The sequence below is a fragment of the Rhinolophus sinicus genome, chromosome 4 (genome assembly GCF_057876585.1).
Source record: "Rhinolophus sinicus isolate RSI-liver-muscle chromosome 4, RSI-T2T, whole genome shotgun sequence".
NCBI classification, from domain to species: Eukaryota; Metazoa; Chordata; class Mammalia; order Chiroptera; family Rhinolophidae; genus Rhinolophus; species Rhinolophus sinicus.
This window is the reverse complement of record NC_142504.1, coordinates 28524591-28540710: the sequence shown is the minus strand read 5'-3', so window position 1 is coordinate 28540710 and position 16120 is coordinate 28524591. Positions and strand designations below refer to the sequence as shown.

The 16120-nt window shown below is 41.1% G+C and overlaps 1 pseudogene; it reads left to right on the top strand.

Annotated features, from left to right (window-relative positions):
• Window positions 1–624: 624 nt before the first annotated feature.
• On the top strand, window positions 625–3679 carry LOC109446444 (cytochrome c oxidase subunit FA4 pseudogene; annotated as a pseudogene).
• The last annotated feature ends 12441 nt before the right edge of the window (window positions 3680–16120 follow it).

Genomic DNA, 16120 nt, shown 5'->3' with positions numbered 1-16120 from the left:
GTGTGTGGAGCCAAAGAACGTCTGCAGGAGCCAGGAGCCCTGCCTTCCCTTTGCTTTGTTATGGGTAAATTGTAGAGTTTTCTTGTCACAGATTGTTCACTTGGCATCATCTTCACAAGCGTGACAGACCTTGCAGGATGTGTTTCCGAAGACAAATTAAATCTTTTCCACTGAGAGCAGGGAGAATTTTTTTTCCCCTAGCAAGGAGAGGTCTAGTCAGCTTATGTTATTAACAGGGTCGCCATATTATCACATAGCTTTCTCACTGGGCATCTTCCAAAATGCTGCCCATATGACTGGGTGTAACAACGAAGCGGGTGGTATGGCTTTATAGACCTATACTATGTTGGGGCGGCCTGGAGCCAGAATCTTCACAAAATATGTGTAACAACACCTCACATTTCTGTCATTTTAGTTAAACAGTTTAACATGCACATTTTCCAGAATTTGGCAGCCTACCCATCTCCTAAATGTCCACTAAATATTCTGTGTCATAAATACATTGAGTTCTCATAATTGATCAGAAATTCTAGATAAACATGCACTGATTGCTGGAAAGTAGTTTTGTTAAAGCATCAGGAGGTGAGGTTGAACCAAGAGCAAATTAAAGGCAAAGAAGAACTGATGTGGTCATCCCGGTACCTGTCTTTGGTTGGGCGCCCAGAAGCAGACCCTGAGGTGAGGATTAGGTGTGAGTGATTTGCTAAAGAAATCTTCCCTGGACAAACACAAAGGAATGAAGGAACCAAGGGTGTGATTCCATGCGGAGTCCCAGAGAAGACTGGCTTCAGTCTACCCCACAGGGAAAGACGCAAGGCAAGGGAGCTGGGCTTTCTTGATCCCGCACTCCTTGAGTCATTTAGATAAGCACCCCATGGGGGTGAAGCAAGCTGATCCTTGAGGGCCATCTTTCATTGAAGAGTAAGTAACGAGTGTTATCCATGGGAGGTTAAGGTGCACTGCAGCTAGAAGAGGCCTCAGGCAACTGGGCAAAGCATCATACAACCACATGCTGTAACTCCTGCGAAAGCTGGTTTCGGCTTCATAGTACCACCTTGATGTTTCCTCAAAGGCTAGTTTAGTTAAGTCTACTGAGCTAAAGAGAATTGTTAAGTCTGATTTTTAATGACGTCTACTAGGTTCCTAGTCCATTAACAGGAAGTTTGAATGCTAAGTTGGAATGATATTCTGCACATTTCTTCCTAACTCCCTGTTCAGTGATGCAGTGATAGCTTCGAATCAACTGTGGTGGGAGTAATCCCACATGGAAATTTGAAATTGCTACAAATCTGGGTTTTTTGGTGGGGTGGAGTAGGGAGGGAAGCTGGTTATTAACTAATGACTATCATACCGCTCTGATGCTAAGCTAAAATGTTAATGCAGACAAAGATATTGTTAAAAGTGAATATTTATTCCATTAAATACATTAAATGTTGTATACATTAAGTAATGTATGTGGAAACATTTTGTGATACTAAAGTGCTATGCAGTTGTGATCCTTGAAGCAATAGCCTATTATATGAAACATACAACATACACAATTTCTCTCCAACTCAACTAGACTGTCAATATACTGTAAAAATAATTGTGAAAAGAAGATTCTTCAGTTGTTCTGATATAACTGTTGCTGACATTAGGCAAAAGCCATCCCAGAATAGAGTTCAGTTATCACCTTCTTCTTTTATTATTTTCCCGAGATGTCTAGTTAATTACATTATGACGTGTCTTATACTTTGCTTCTCTTCTAAGCAGATATGAAATATTTTATTGGGAGATAATAAATATTTTATTACATAACTGTGTAACATTCTCTTGTCTGGTGGATATTGTCAGGAAACAGGTTAGTTCAATAGAAAGAAGCCCCAATAACAACAACAACAAAATAAAAAATTTTCAGGCTGCCTGAGCATTTAGTGGTCTTTAAACTTAAAACAAAACAAAACAAAACAAAACAGCAACAATTCTGTTTTTTAAATGCGATGTCAGGAAACTCTGTTTGAGGGCTGGGAGGGCCATTTCAGTTCCTTTAACAGCGCCTGGCGTGCCATGACCAGGCCCTGGGGAATGAAGTGGCAAAAATTACCCTGAGAGGATTGATTCATATTCCCTCTCTCATTTCAGAAAGGCAATGAGTCCCATCTTAAATTTGATAGCTGAAGTTTTGAAAGCTCAAGTATGGTAGATAGAATAATACCTCCCCCAACACCCCACCCCCCAAAAAAAAGATTTCCGTACTCTGATTTCTGAAATCTATGAATATGTTATTTTACATAGCAAAAGGGACTTTGCAGATAGGATGAAGTTAAGGATTTGGGGATGGGGAGATTATCCTAGATTATCAGGATTGGCCTACTGTGGTCACAAAGGTCCTTCTAAGAGAGAGGCTGAAGGGTCAGAGTCAGAGAAGGTGTGATGATGGCAGCAGAGGTCTGAGTGATATGAGGAAGGGGCTATGAAACAAAGTATGAAGGTGGTCTCTAGAAGCTGGAAAAAGCAAGGGAAGGGACTCACCCCTAAGGTCTCCAGAAAGAGCACAGCTCAGCCAACATGGGTTTTAGATTTCCAGCCTTTAGAACTATAAGATACTAAATTTGTGTTGTTTTAAGCACTAAGTTTGTGGTAACTGGTTACAGCGGCAGTAGGAAACAAATACACCAAGGATCTAGGCTCTAGTGTCTCATTTGAATGCACCCTTTGCATTTCCCTTTCCATAGCACTGTTGAGCGATTTCCGTGAGCTGAGCAGGGACAGTAACAAATACAGCTCCAGAGAGGACTACTACATGTGACTTAGCGGCTCAAAGAATTTTCTGTATTGATTCATTTATTTTAACAGGTGTTTTTTTTATTATTATTATTAGAAAGGATTTTATTCTAACTCAACACAAAAAAACATTAACAATGTCTAATAAATAAAGTCTTTTCAAATTTTATCTTCCTGCTAATGTGATTTTTACAAGATAAGCATTTTCTATTATAAATGAATTAGGTATTCATTATAGAAAGTTGGAAATAGGCATAGCAAGAAAAAGAAAAAAACATCCATTTTCCCATTATCAGAGAAAACCACTCTACATTTTGATATATGTTCTCCCAGTGTTTTCTATGTACACTTTTTATATTTATAGCACTCTCTAATTGTATGTAACATTTTGTATCTTGCCATTTTCAGTTACTATTATGTACTCTCATTGTATGCTTGTGAACTTATTGTAACTGTAATTTTTTCTATTCTTTAACTTGGATTCTTGAGTAAAACTCAAGCCCAGTAAGGGTTCTTGCATGCAAATGTGAAAAATCAACTCTGGCCAAGGGAAGCAGAAAAGCACTGTGTTGAGAGTATTGATCCGAGCCCACTGCTGCAACCGTGCTGTGCCAAGTACTAGGTCAGGCCAGGAAACATCCAATCTTGATCCCCTGCTTTGTATTTATTGGAGCTGGAGGTACTGGAGCAGCGCTGTATGTCATGCTTTGTTCAATCCAGATGTCTGTTGGGATAAAAAGAATAACCCAGAACCCTGGAACAAACTGGGTCCCAATGATCAATACAAGTTCTACTCAGTGAATGTAGATTACAGCAAACTGAAGAAAGAAGGTCCAGACTTCTAAATGAAATGTTTCACTATAAAGCGGCTTAGAATGAAGGTCTTCCAGAAGCCATCTGCACAATTTTCCACTTAACCAGGAAACATTTTCCCTCCAAATGCACGAAATCATGTTGGTGTAGTATGTTGCGGTTTACACTGATTAATAAATATCTGAAACTTGAAAAAAAAAAAAAAGAAATTGATGGGAAGACTGAGGAATCAAGGGAGAAAAGATGTAGCCAAGATGATGGGGCACTCACCTCTGACTGACTGTGCCAGGCTTACATATTGCCTCCAATACCCAAAGAGGAAGCATTGTGCCTTTCTTTGTGGTAAGAGGCTCCTTGCATAGCAACTTGCCCTTCACCTTGGAGAGAATATTCTGCCATTGGCATGTCCCTGTATTTTTATGGGATTTGTATGCCATTCTGTGATATACAGGTATCTTCCCAAGGTTTCTAGGGTAACTTTTATCTTGATTTCCAGGTCATATCACATCATTCATGTAGAGGGCAAACATGATGCTGGATGGTGGATGAGCTGCATATGGTTAATCCATTCCAGTATTCTTATTTTATGAGCTCTTATGTAGCTTCCTGTTTATTATACCAAGGTTTTTTTTTCTTTTCTTTATTTTTCTTTTTCCGGCATCTCAGCTTCATTAAGTGTTGTCCACTGTTATGACTAGGTTTCAGGAAAACTATTTAAGCACCAATGAAAATAACCTGTAGCTGCTTGAATTAGTTTATCAAACCGAGACTCTCTGGCCAATGTACTCATACTGAGTGCAACTTGTTTGAGCACCTTCAGAATTTATTTCCACACATATTTCCCAAATTTTTCTGATCTAAAATTGTAGAGTCCAGCAATTCCTTTGGTATATAAATCTCCTCTACAAGTGTTTGACTTTGGAATCGTATTCCCAAAACATGCTGGGATCTGATTCTAGTTATAAAATTAGTGGTAGAGAAAAGTGAAGGGTAAAGAGAATTGGCTTTTCCTGCACAGCAAGTTCTTCATATGAGGTTCCTAGAGGGCCTTTGCTGTGGGGACAGCTTCCTCAGATCAGGGTGGCAGTGGAAGTTTCAAGGTATTTCAAGTTCTCCAGATCTTCCCATATGTATTAGTCAAATCAGGTTGGCATAGCAAAATACCATAGACTAAGTGGCTTAAATGACAACAATGTATTTGTTACTACCTGGAGGCTGAAAGTTCAAGACCAACGTGCTAGCTGATTCGGTTCCCAGCTGAGCATTCTCTTTCTGGATTGCCGATGACTGCCTTCTTGTTCTGTCCTCACATGACAGCGACAGCAGGCTCTCTGGTGTCTCTTCCTATAAGGACACTGATGCCACCGTGAGGGCCCTACCCTGATGACCGTATCTAAACTTAATTTCTTCCTAAATGCCCCATCTCTAAATATCGTCACACTGGGGGTTAGAGCTTCAATGTATCAATTTTGGAGGGAAACAATTCAGTACATAGCTCCACGTATCCTCAGTATAATTCTCAAAGTCCAGTTCCATTCTAATTTATGTCCTAATTTTCATGTGTGACACATAGTGAACATATGAATTTAAATGACGTTGTGATTCAGTAATTTTCAGGGTAAACATTGTCAATTACTGTTCATTTCTGACTATATCTGGCTGTTTGTGTCACTCTCAATATTCAAAATTCCGGGTGATTGATGGAGCCGACATTGCAGGTACATGGCTTGGCTGTCTTGCACAGTGGGAGCTGCAGCCCTGGGTTCTTTACCTCTTGAGATTTCCCCTAAACCATAAGGATGTCCAGGTGTTGTATGGCCCCAAACCCTAATTTTTTACTATAAAGATGTTTAGATATTTTTCTTCAGTGTTTGTGGTATTTTAAATAACACTGATAAATAGCCAGGTTTTCAATTATTTCCTGGAATACAATCTCTGAAGTAAAGTTTTGGGGTCAAAAGTTTTGTAGAACATTTTAGGGTGTGTGCTATATACTGTCCAATTTCTTTTTAAAATTTTTGTACTGGTAGAGAATCACTCCAGCAATGTTGATCCTGTTTCACTGTGTCCACTCTCCCATTGACCTGGCTGAATTCATTTCCTTTTCTGTCAACAGTTTAGTATTCTTTCTTGAAAACATCAACTTTTTATCGTTCAAAGAAACTTAGCATTTCTTCATGCCAAAAAAATAAAAATAATAATCCTACTCAGTCCCAACAACCCTCATGCAAATTCACTCTTGGCAGAGCTACTCGTGGCATCAGACTAATTTAGATATTTCTAGATTTTCCAGATTGAGCCCAAGGTGCACCCCTGCCATCTTTTCATGGCTTACTTGGTACCATTATTTTTCTGATGATGATTGAAAATTCTGAGATGTGCTTCTTTTGGATCACATGGTTTGGTCCTCTGAGGAGACACTCGTGTTAGACAATCGTGGGGAATCTGCTCCAGGTAAATATCATGGGAGACGCAGCAATGGAAGGCGCTGCTGACTGGATTCAGTAACAGGAAGGGTTTTCATTTCAAGATGTTTTTTATAACTTTGTTTTACTCAAAATCTTTCATCTTTGTATGGTGGGCTTAGCTATTTCCCTTACACCTGTGCCCAAGTATTTAAACTACTAGGGGCCTTCTTCAAATCCATCAGTGAAACTCTCCAGCCCAAGAATACTCTGTCCTGTGGAGCTTTTCTCTATTACACCTCTGCTCAATTGTTATGCTTTTCTTTTCTCCAGCATGTCTTCACCCCCCAGACCCACCGTCTTTTAGGACAGCTCCTCAGTAACCTTTTCTCTGAAGAAATTAAATATACTTCCCACATGGGGCATTCTCCTGCACTGTGTTTCTGACCTACCAAGTCCATTTGTTTCTGGCCCACCAAGTCCGTTTCCCTCTGGGTTGCACCTATTCTTCCTTCTCTGCCTCCTGCCGTGGGCAGAGAGAGCCTTGCATGGGATCATGGTACTTCCTGGCCCTCCTGCCTCAGGAGAACATGCTCCCTGATGAAAATGCTTGATGATGCTTGTATGCCCTTGGACGCAATTACCACTGTAAGACAGGTGGTCAGGATAAGTCTATAGTTCAATAAATGTACAGCAGCTTTGCCACAAAGCGTGGCCCCTGGATCACCTATATCAACAGTTCTGGAAGTGTTTGGGAAGCGAATATTCATTTGGCTCCTGTGAAACCTGCTAAGTCAGAATCGCTGAAGTCATGAAGCAATGTTTCCATGTCTGCACTGTCTTCATTCTTCTCTCATTCTTGATGGAAAGTTTTTATGAATATATGTCTGAAAACTGAAAATAATGTAGTACTCAGAATTTTATGAAAATGTGTGCCGGCAAGAATTTCCTGGGACAGTTCTTTCTTTTGAAACTTGGAACTGTAATTGGAGAGATAAGAAGTTTGAATCTCTCAGTGTGAAAACAAAGCGTCTGTATTTTTAATAAGGATTTCATATTTTTTATTTTGTTTTGTGTTGTCTGTTGCCACAACTACTTCACTCTGTATTTGGCTTTTCTGGACTTATTTTTGCACCTTTAATACATGGAAGGAATTGTGGATTCTTTTAACAAACATTTCTTCACTGAGAATGTACTTTGAATTAGACACTGATACAAGGAAGAGCCAAGGTCCCTGCTTTCAAGAAATTAACCGTCTGAAGGAGGAGACAGACAAGTACATGCCACTTGAGGCTGTGGTGGGGGTGGGGGCGGGGCTGTGCACAGAACTGTCACATCAACCTAGGGGGTTAGGCAGGGCTTCCTGTAAGAGTAACACCTGGACAGGTACGAATGGAGGGCAGCAAATGTGTGTGTGGTTTCTGCAGTGTGTGTACACATGCACCTCTCTCTCTCTCTCTCTCTATTAGTTTGATTTATGTTAGCTATTTCCTCTCTATTTTCAGTCCTAGTTAAATCCCTTTTGCTTCTTACATCCCTCTCCACCTCCTTTCATATTCCCCTCTCCCCCCCCCCCTTTTTTTAGAGTAAACCATTCCAAGGAGCCAAACCTCATGTCCAATGGTTTTGACCTGCCAGATTTTTCCAAGTCTCAACCACTTATCCTTTCTGCCTCTATTTCCTCCTCTGCTTCCCTGTTCTCATTGGACCATGAACGCATAAATGGATATGTTCCTTCAGGATCCCTGCAACCCCACACCCTGTGCTGTGGGCCCCATCAAGTGACTGATACGCCTAATCTCTGACATCCACTGAGGAGGTATGACGGGCTCAAAACATGCGCAGTGATTCCTCTCCACTCCCTGGTGAGAGTCAAGAGCAGGTGGTTTCCCACAGCCACTCCCGCCACAGCTCCACCCAACATCTAGGTCTCCCAATCTACTTGCTGCCTCATTTGGATAAGTAAAGGTTGCAATATTGCCAGTCCTCCAGAAACACTTCACAGACTTTGTTCATAAAGTATCTGCTATACTCATTGATCTCTGGATCACGTCTCTTGGACCATTTAAGGTGACAGGAATTTGGGGTCAGTTGTTGCCTCCTCCAGGTTGTTCTTAGTCCAATAGCAAATTATCTTCTGATTGGGCCTCCTCATCCTTTTTTCTCTTTTAGAAACAATATACACCTAAATTTCCTTCTCATTTTCTTCCTTTAAGTTAGGCTTCAAGATGGGGCAAATGTAAGATATTGAAACATTAGATATTTGGAAGCATTTGAGCAAAGGAAAGAATCAAACTATAGTCAGGAAGGGGGTGTGAAGAGTATGGTGGGCACCTGTATAGGATACCTGTTCCCACTCACTTTGCACCTTATTAGTCACGCCTCGTGACGAGTTCCATGTGTCCTTCAGGTGGTTTCTCACAGGTGTCATCCGGTAGCACCTCACCTTCAGTGCGGCATCTACCTTGCTTTCCACCCCTAAGCTTTTCTAGGGCCAAGAGCTTGACCTCCATGCATTACATCCTGCAGATACATCTATGGAGTCACCCTTGACCACTGGAGACAGAGGCCAGTGAATAAACTTCATCTGTCTCCCTATTGTCCCCTGGGTGGACAGTTCTGACATTTCCTAAGATTACTCAGAAGATTGCAGCAGGGTCAGGCACAAGTCACCTGCAATGGTGGCAAACTCAGCAATGCATCTTTGTATTGTTCTTTCCTCTTCCTCTGTTTCAGCCTCATTGATCCCTCACTGCTGCTCCCTGGATCATATTCTCCAAATAAACTACCTGTGTTCATGATTTTTCATCAATCTCTGCTTTGAGGGGAAACTCAAGACTGTGACATCATGAGCAATTTTAGCACATATGCCACATTGCTCTCTCTTTCCACTAGGAATTTTGTGGCCCTTATTAAAACACCAGGAACATATTACTCTATTTTTTTTCTTTCTTTCTCTTTCTCACATATTTCATCCTTCCTTTTTTTATTCAACAAATACTCATTGAGAAATTACTATGCATTAAATGTTATTCTATAATTTTGGGATACATTAATGAATAAAACAGATAAAGATTCCTGCCCTTATAATGGCAGGAGGGAGACTAGTGGAGGGAGACAATGTGATAGGTAAACCATGTAGTCTGTGAGAAGGTGGTAAAAAGTATGAGAAAAATAAAAATTAAAGGAGGGTAAGGAGGAATCAAGCATTGTAGGTGTTGGATGGCAGATGCAAATTTACATAGGTCAGGGTAGGCTTATAGAGAAGATGACATTTGATTAAAGATTTGAGGGAGGGGAGGAAGTTAACATACACAGATAATGAGAAGAACTTTCTATCACAGAGATTTGCTGTGCAAAGGCTAAGTGAAATAAGCCATTCAAAAAAAGACAAATACTGTATGATTCCACTTATAGGAAGTACCTAGAGCGGTCAAATTCATACATACCGAAAGAAGAAGAGTGGTTGACGGGGGCTGGGGGGAGGGGAGAATGAAGAGTTGTTTAATGTATACAGTTTCTTTTATTTTGAAAATATTTTTATTAAAATATAGCTAACATATCATATTATATTAGTTTCATGTGTACACCATAGTTATTCAACCTTTATATACCTAAGGAAGTGATCACCATGATACATCTGACACTGTACCACGCTATCACAATATTATTGCCTGTATTCCCTATGCTGTGCATTACATCCCCATGACTTATTTATTTTATACCTGGAAATTTGGACCTCTTATTCCCCTTCACCTTTTATCTCCTTTTTAAATTTTTTCAATTACAGTTGACATTCAGTATTATTTCATATTAATTTCAGGTGTACAGCATAGTGGCTAGACATTTGTATAATTTAAGAAGTGATCCCCCTGACTAGTCTAGTACCCACCTGGCACTACACATAGTTATTATCATATTATTGACTATATTCCCTATGCTGTACTTTACATCCCCATGACTATTTTGTAACTACCAGTTTGTACTTCTTAATCCCTTCACGTTTTCTAACCTGCTCCCCAACTCCCTCTCATCTATTACCCCAACAAATCTAGTACCCATCTGACACCATACATAGTTATTCCAATATTATTGAGTATATTCCTTATGCTATGCCCTACATCCCCATGATTACTGTGAAACAACCAATTTGTACTTCTTAATTCCTTCCCCCTTTTCATTTATCCCCAACCCCCTCCCATCTGGCAACCATCAAAATGTTCTTTGTATCTATGAGTTTGTTTCTATTTTTGTTTATTTTGTTCTTTAGATTCCACATATAAGTGAAATCACATTGCATCTGTCTTTCTCTGTCTTACACTCCACTCATCACAACACCCTTCAGGTCCATCTATGCTGCCACCCATGGCAAGAGCCCATTCCCTTCCATAGCCGAACAATATTGCATTTTATATATGTAACACCTCCTCTTTATCCATTCTTCCATTGATAGACACCCAGGCTGCCTCCACGTCTTGGCCACTGTAAACAATGCTGCAATGAACATATGGATGCACATGTCCTCTTGAAGTAACATTTGGGTTGCTGCAGATAAATACCCTGAAATGGAATTACTGGGTCCTCTTTCTCTCTTGCTACAGCCTGTATTTTAAAGTGTATTTGTCTGGTGTAAGTATTGCTACCCCAGCTTTTTTGTTTGTTTGTTTTTTTCATTTCTGTTTTCATGAAATATCTTTTTCCATTCCTTTACCTTCCATCTCTGTGTGTCTTTCAATCTGAAGTGAGTCTTTTGTAGACAACATATGTAAAGGTTTTGTTTTTTTAAAATCCTCAGCCCTCCTATGTCTTTTGAATGGAGCATTTAATCTATTTACATTGAAAGTAATTGTTGATAGATATATAGCTATTGCCATTTTATTATTCATAATTTTGATTTTTTTTTTTCCATCTTAAAGAAGTCCCTCTAAGATTCCTTGTAATACTGATTTGGTGATGATGAACATCTTTAGCTTTTACTTGCCTGGGAAGCTCTTTCTCTGTCCTTCAATTCTAAACGGTAGCTTTGCTTGGTAGAATAATCTTGATTGTGGGTCCTTGCTTTTCATGTTGAATATTTTGTGCCAATCCCTTCTGGCCTGCAAAATTTCTATTGCAAAATCAGCTGACAGTCTTATGGGAGCTCCATTATAATTTACTATTTACCTTTCTCTTGCTGCTTTTAGGATTCTCTTTATCTTTAACCTTTGTCATTCTAATTATAATGTGTCTTGGTGTGGGCCTGTTTGGGTTCATCTTGTTTGGGACTCTGTGCTTCCTGGGCTTGTATGTCTATTTCCTTCACCAGGTTAGGAAAGTTTTCTATCATTATTTCTTCAAATAGGTTCTCAGTCCCTTCCTTTGTCTCTTCTCCTTTTGATACCCCTATGATGCAAATGTTGTGCTCGATGTTGTCCCAGAGGTCCCTTAAACTCTCCTCATTTTTTTGGATTCTTTTTTCTTTTGGGTGTTTTCTGGTACCTTGTCTTCCAAATCACTGATTTGATCCTCTGCTTCACCTAGTCTGATGATGATTCCTTCTAGTGCTTTCTTCATTTCAGTTACTGTATTTTTCACTTCTGACTGTTTCTTTTTTATGGTTTCTATGTCCATTTTGTGCTTGCTATTTATTTGTTGAAGTTCTCACTAAGTTCCTTGAGCATCCTTATAACCACTGTTTTGAACTCTGGTAGGTTGCTTGCCTCCATTTTGTTCAGTTCTGTTTCTGGAGTTTTCTCCTGTTCTTTCATTTGGGATGTATTTCTTTGTTTCCTCATCTTGGCTGCTTCTCTGTTTGCTTCTATGTATTGGGTACAACTGCTATGTCTCCCAGTCATGGCGCTGTGGCCTTTGCAGCCCTGGCACAGTCTTCTTAGTCACCTGCTCTGGGTGCTCCAGGAGTGTCCCTTGTGTGGGCCTTCCTGTTATAGTTGACTCTTGATTGCTATTAGCATGTCAGTGGGTGGGATTGACCCTCAGGCTGATTGGCTTTGGGGTTTGGCCACTTCCACAGCTTACAGGCTGCTGTGTGAGGGAGCTTATAACCCTGAGTGGGATTCTGGTGCCTGTTGAGACTGCTCTTTGGGTGTGCCACTTGTGGGGCTAATTGGGTGGTGCTCTGCTGTGGTCTGAAGCAAAACTCCAAGTATGTTGGATTTTTTGCCTATTGTAAGCAGCTCTGGTTCAGGCCCAGGTCACCCACTGCCTGTGACCAGCCAGGGACTACCTGGTGGGAGCTACAAAGTGATCCGTGGTTGTTCACTGCCTGTGCTAACCCTGGAGGTGCGTGGGAGATGCAAATTGAGGATGGCTGAGTACCAGGCCTGGGGTAGCTCTGCAAAAAGCCAGAATACCCTAAGGCCTGCTGCCACCTGCTGGCTTCCTTAAGGTTCAGACCCTGATAAAGCCTTATGAAGTATACGAGTTGGGTGAGGCAGGGTCTCAGGGAGTCATTAGAGTGGGAAGAGCTGTGGTCACCAGGTTAATTCAGACTCTGGTTTGGTGCCAGTGCAGAGCCTGGAGAGACTCAGCAAAAGTCAGCTGCCATCTGCCTGGGTCCTATAGACTCCGATAGTTTTTCAAGAAAGAGTGTAATGTAGCAGGGCTGGCTGATTTCAGAGAAAGTGCCTCAGGTGTTGTGTGAGTTGTGTCTCAGGGATTCAGCAGAGTGGAGCAGTGGAGCTCACCAGGACTATCAGATTCAGATTTGGCCTGTGAGGGAGGGCTCAATACAGGAAAGATGGTGTCTGCCTGCCGGCTGCTCAAAAGGAGAACTCCGCACAAAATGGCCACTGTTTTCCAGCCCTTACTCTGAAGCCCCTTGAGTTACTGTCCCTCCACCAGAGCCCAAGGTGAGTGCCTGCAAGTGAGTGATTCTGTGCATGGGCTGTTTAAGAGGACATCTGGGTTTCCCACAGCCTTTCGTCCCATCTGGATGGTCAGAATCCCCATTGTTTTTCATAGCTAGGTGTTGTGGGGGCTTTTCTTCCCGGCACCAGTACTTTGGGCTGGGGAAGCCTGTATGGAGCTAGGCTCTCTCTCTCCTCTGGGGGGGGGACCTCTGTGGCCAAGGTATCCCTCCCGATTCTCTACTACCACACGGAGGTTTGGGGCCCACCCATTTCGCATCTCCACCCTTCCTACCAGTCTCAACGTGGCTTTTTCTTTATATCCTTAGCTATAAAACATATGTTTAGCCAGGCTTCATATAGTTCTCCAGGTGACTGTGCTATAATTTAGTTGTAATTTTAAGTGTTCATGGAAAGAAGCAGGTGCAGTGTTTATCTACTCTGCCATCTTGGATCTCTTCTCTAGAGTTTCAAATTGGCAGGATGAAAAGAGTTATGGACATTGGTTGCACAACAATGTGAATGTATATAATTATGGAACTGTACACTTAAAAATGGTTAAGATGGTGAATTTTATGTTATGTATATTTTACCACACACACACACACACACACACACACACACGCATGCACACACACACACACACAAAGTAGTATCACCAGAAAATTTTAAAAAGCTTGGCAAACCAATTTATGGATAATACTTTGAGAATCAACAGGATAGAGGAATTATCCACATCCATGATTCTGTCATCAACTTGCTAATCCAGAATCTAGACTGTTTTGAGGATCTGTCTGGCCATCCTGGACCAGTGCTGGTAAGTGTAAAACAGGAGAAGATGGGAAATTAATCCAAGGCTCAGGTGATCTGTTTGAGTCTTGGGGTTCCTTTCAGGCCAGTAGCTTAGATCTTGCAGAATTCATAGGCCAAGCTGCGTCCTTGTCCTGAATCCCTTCAAAGTGAAAATTGACACCAAGGAGGGCCCAGCGAGGAACTCGGGCCAGATTCTCCCCAAATTGGTACATGTAATGATCACACTGAGAGAGCCTGTGTTCTTGTTGATGATACCGATGATCCATTCTAGAAACAGAACACTTGGCACTTTCACCAAGTCAAAATGGTTGTGCAGTGACCAGTGTTAATAATAAGGTAAGCAGAGCAGTGTGTGCACTGCCCCAAGCTCCAGCTGAGGAATGATTAGGGGCTGGGACCCAGCCCACACTGTTCACCAAAACTGATGCCCTGTTGCAGAGCTCCGTATATCCAGAGGAAGGGGGAACCTTCATCTAGCACAAAAGTGTGATCTACTTGCCAAACCCTGCATGAGGGTTTGCATCTTCATAGAGGAGCCCTTTCTAATCTATCTACCCAGAGAAGGAGCCTTTAAAAATTTATACAGGTACCGTATAGACAAGCATTGGCTCTCATTACAAAAGCAGATTATCAGATTAAGTGGTTTGGCCAAGATTCAGTTCACACTAAAAATAAAAAAGTATTTTTCAGACCGTCTTTGGGCAGGGAGTGGGGGTGGGCAGAAAGAAGAAGGGAGACTAAGCTGGATAATGATTGAGAGAGACAGAGGGAGGAAGAGGAGGAAGGTTGGGTGGCAATGTCCTAATGATATACCTAGGTGACGTATGCAGTCATGAGCATGGCTTCATTCTCAGGTCATTTCTATGGTACCACATGGGCTGAGCTTTTTACTGGATACAAAAATACTTTGGAATGCTCACACATATTTTAACATTTTTATCATGCCCTCTGTACCGAAGGCTTCCTAACTGGTCCTCAAATTGTACCCCAAATTGAGAGAGTATGCAATTATGTTCATTACCCTTTGGGGGAAGTCCATAACATTAATCAAATTCTCAAAAGGATTCAAGACCCAAGACAGGTTACAAACCAGAGTAGATAAGGAACCTTACCTCCTCCCTCTAAATTTCTTCAGCCAAGGCACATATTCCATCTGATCCCACATCTGCTTGCATCCCAGCATTCCCTGTCGCCCCTGGAACTCTGACTGATGCACTCACACAGACCAAACACCCTTCCAGCTATCAGGACATCACTTCACATAAGTAAAGTGGGTACAGTGATTCTTCCCTTTGTGCTGTATTGGTCTTCAAAAATTTCTGCTTGTAGTCTCCCAAAAAGGATTTTGAAAAACTGTTCACAATCTCATATTTAAAATGGATCTATAAAAAATTTCAATCAAGTTTAAATAACTGTGAACGATGTGTTTTTTGGTATATTGTATATACTTTATATTTCCTTAAAAACTTCAGAGTCTCAAATGTAGTTCACTCAGTTGATTCAAATCTCCAACATGTAATTTAATTAGCAAAGTCAGTTCTTGCAGTTGAACCTATCAGCCAAATCAAAGTTATTTTTCTGCCAAAAAAAATGTTAGATTTTCTTTTTAAAAATACAAATCAAAGTATTATCACATTCTTGTCATAACCTTCTCAGTTTTAAATTAAAATTCTTAGGTTGATAAGTATATAGGAGTAATTAAAGAAGTAAGAGGGGGAGGCGTAGAGGAGGAGAGAAAGGAGAGAGGGCGAGGGAGGGAGAGAGAGCTAGAGAGCTCTGGTCATTATTCCTTTCTGTGCTCTCTCTGCTTTCCTCCCACTGCTCCCACTGGATTCACCCTCAAAGGCATTTCAAATTTGTCCCCTGATTTGCTTTGGAGGTGGTTTTATACTCTGAGGTAATTTACCATAGCAAAATTAAATATGGGGAAAAAGTGTGCTTTCTTTTGTCTAGGGGAAAAAGGGCCATTGTGAAAGGGGAAGAAAGAAAAAGAAAACTGTCAGAAGGAGTAGCATTCTCAAACAGATCAATTAATTGTTTTTAATTTTGAAATAATTTTAGATTTCTAGAAGAGCAGCTAAAATAACCCAGAGAGGTTCCATACACCTTTCACCCAGCATTAAAACGCTGACCTGTCTTTCTCGCTCTACCGGTGACTCCAGAGTCCTGTCTTACTGTGGACTTCACTGTAGCTCTAACGGGGAGAAGGCCATAGGATCCATAAGTCTGGTCAGTAAACCAGGGCATCCCTGTTCCCAACGGGGAATGGATGGCTAGCGGCCTGAGAACTGTTTCTGGGCCAAGTCAGACAAGAAATTCTACCCCCCTATGGGAAATACATCTACAAGTTAGCAGCCTGGATGGATCTATTCTAAACCACACACTGATCTCCAGGCACCTGCTGTTATGTATTACTGTTACCTTCAGAACAGATCTACTCTCACTCAGTCACCACCACAAAAAGAAAAACGGAAAGGAAGC